The sequence below is a fragment of the Agrilus planipennis genome, unplaced genomic scaffold (assembly GCF_000699045.2).
Source record: "Agrilus planipennis isolate EAB-ADULT unplaced genomic scaffold, Apla_2.0 scaffold11, whole genome shotgun sequence".
Classification (NCBI taxonomy): Eukaryota; Metazoa; Arthropoda; class Insecta; order Coleoptera; family Buprestidae; genus Agrilus; species Agrilus planipennis.
Genome location: NW_020440736.1, coordinates 2,837,152 through 2,840,220, shown reverse-complemented (window position 1 = coordinate 2,840,220; position 3,069 = coordinate 2,837,152). Strand labels below are relative to the sequence as shown.

At 34.1% G+C, this 3,069-nt stretch overlaps 1 long non-coding RNA gene across 6 annotated transcripts; it reads left to right on the top strand.

Moving 5' to 3' along the window:
- Positions 1–2,573, top strand: LOC108733908. 6 transcript variants are annotated; one of them, XR_003232185.1, is made up of 5 exons: positions 1–346; positions 541–1,274; positions 1,538–1,818; positions 2,153–2,385; positions 2,458–2,573. It is a non-coding gene; the product is annotated as an uncharacterized LOC108733908 (long non-coding RNA). The 6 variants fall into 6 exon arrangements; XR_003232183.1 differs by having other exon boundaries at positions 1–367; XR_003232184.1 differs by lacking the exon at positions 1–346 and adding an exon at positions 376–429.
- The last annotated feature ends 496 nt before the right edge of the window (positions 2,574–3,069 follow it).

Below are 3,069 nucleotides of genomic sequence, written 5' to 3'. Positions count from 1 at the left end.
GAATTGTTGTGTTCACTATGTGTCTAACCCTTAAATAAATAACTAATTAATTAGGAAGAAGAACAACTCGTTCCCTTATTCATTTTCAATCCTTCACCATCTTTCTCGTTCATGGATTCAATCATTTTCAGAGTTGTGGTCAGGCGATGGAACTTGCATGAAGTAAAACCTTCACATAATTTCAAATTATGAGACGGGGGAGAAACTAGCTACAGGATTGGTTAAATTGTAAAATATTTGCCGCGAACCGTCGTAGATACCTTCTGAGTTGGGCTTCCGCGTCACCGGTGCTTCATGTTGTAGCCATCGCAAGATCCTGAAAGCCTGATCCGCGTGGTTATTGTCAGTATGTTGCCAGTCTATCGCGGTGTGTAGTTGTAAGAGATTTTATTCGCAACTTTTGATTTAATTAACCGAATACTTTTTCTCGTAAGATTGGTTTCTTATACAATACGTACCTAACTAGCCGACATTTACTTTTCCCTCTTTAAGCTTAATAATACTTTTTGTGGTTTATTAATAAAAAAGTTTCGTTTCTAGGCGTCATATCCTGACCGGTTACTAAAACTCTGGAAGCCATCCGTTAAGAAGCACTGGTCTTTCACTCCAGATAATAGCAGGACCTGATGGATGGGCAAAAGTGCCTTTTTCTTTTTCACTTGTAATGCAAGCAGTACGCTGTTGCCATAGGAGGACCGAATGAAAAAGTGCCTGTAGGTAACGATTTTCATTAAAGATATTAGATGTGATGTTGAATTATCTTCCTTCGACATTTGTAACTTATCTTTTAGGAATGTCAACCATTGTGATAGTAGAAATCAATGATAACGTTGTTTTTTTTCAGTTTTCAACAATGAATATTATATTTTAACACTAGTATGAAAAACTTTAATTACAAAAATTTAATTTTTAAGCAAAGGAGACTTATAATTCTCGCTGTAACTCATCCATTGTGTATCCAATTGTAAGTTTTTGGCAAATGTAATTTTACTTTAGGTGCCTTTTCGTTTTATTTTATTTCTTGTGAATTTAATAGCGCAGTAATTCTATTTTTTTTGTGCATTTCCACAGATTGGTCGAAGAATAAAACAATTGTCTGCACTGATATCGTTATTCATGGACTTCGTTTGGTTTTTATTCGTCTTCAGTTAATCTTCGATCACGAGTAAAAGCATTTTCGATTCCACCGAAACAACACTGATCGTGAGCTACGTTTCTTCCTGCTCTGTTGGCTGATTCATCTTTGAAGCATACATTCTCCGCAATTACTTAAGGTGAGAATACATTAAAGTTAATTAAAAACTGCATTCTACCAATATTTTGCCATCATACCTGTTTCAAATCGAAGGTGGAGAAGACAAGGAGTTCTCGCAGTTAAAATAGTTCTTTATCTAGCATGTTCTAACCAACAGGAATTAATTTTTTATAATTCCGCTATATTCATATTTTTTGGTGGGTGTTTTGTTGTGTTTCAAATCGTATTTATATAGGAATATAATATCCTTAATTGATATATGTTTTTTTTCTGTTTCTGCAGATTATCCAACAAATGAGAGAGAATAAAGTTCAACTTGGTAGTGCTCACACAACCATTGTCTATATGGATATCGTCTTTCCTGGATTATATTCCTGATTTTCTGTTTTCATCGTCACCTTACAACATTATGCATGTAATTGTCAACCGACGAGGGAAAGCAACTGGCCGTTCATTCCAGATAATGGCGGGACCTGATGGATGGGCAAAAGTGCCTTTTTCTCTTTCCACTGGTAGTGCAAGCAGTAATTGTTGCCAAAGAAGGACTTAATGAAAAAGTATCGGTAGGTAACAATTTTCATTAAAGGTAGTAGTTGTGATATTAAATTATCCTAGAAGCCTGAACTCCTTCTACATTTGTAACTTTAAAAATGTGATAGAAATAAATGATATTGGTATTTATTTTCAGTTTTCATAAATGAACATTATAATTTGGCATTAGTATTAAAAACAGAAGAAAACTATTCAATTTTATCCAAAAGAGATGTATATTTCCATTTTTAAATTATAAGCTGGTTTAAATGTGTCTTTCGTAGCGTGTTTTTCTTGTATTTCATATCGTTTTTATATTGGAGTGTAATATCCTTAATTGATATATGTTTTTGTCCGTTTCTGCAGATTATCCAACAAATGAGAAAGAATAAAGTTCAACTTGGTGGTATTCACATGGATATCGTCTTTCCTGGACTATATTCTTGATTTCCTATTTTCATCGTCACCTTGCAACATTATACACGTAATTGTCAACCGACGAGGGAAAGCAACTGGAGATATTCCACTGAAACAACAAATTTTCGGCTATGTGGTAGTCCTCCTGGATTTTGTTTGCTTACAGTCTACAGTTAATTAAGGTGAGAATACTTGATATAATTAATTATAATTAATGGCACTTTATTAATCTGTTACCACCCTATCTGTTTCAGATCGACGATGGAGAAGACAAATAAGATGCGTAGTTAGTTCATTATCTTGCATGCTCTATCTAATAGAATTAATTCTTGAAGTTTATTTTATTCAAATTAATTGTTTATTTTGCATGTTTTCTGTAGTTTATTTTATTTCAATTAATTTTTATTTTGCATGCTTATTTTGTTTTATTTTATTTGAGTTAAATTTTGATTGTAGATGTTTTTATTTTTTTTTGTAGCAGTAGTACCTACTAACATGTTCTTTATTTTTTTTTAGTAGTGTAGTCTAACATGTCTCTTGCTTACCTCTTCGCTTAGCTTACTGCATATTCTTCCTAATTTGCTTCGCATTTACCCTACGTCTTCTACATGATTCAACGTTTCGTTATCGTGTTTCTTTCTTCTCACCCTTGTGGAATTAGGGAGGGCCTCCCCGAACGACTTCCCTTGGGCTTAGCTATTTAGTTGATCTTAAAAGTGTCTTATACACTTTTCGCGAGTCTACTCTAGCGTTACTTCCTTTCAGACAGGGTACAGTGGGTTATCTGGAATAGGAGCAATAGGCGACTGCCCAGCTTGCCTTGGCGAAATCTGTCCGATCTTCTCTACCAAAACTATTAGTATTTG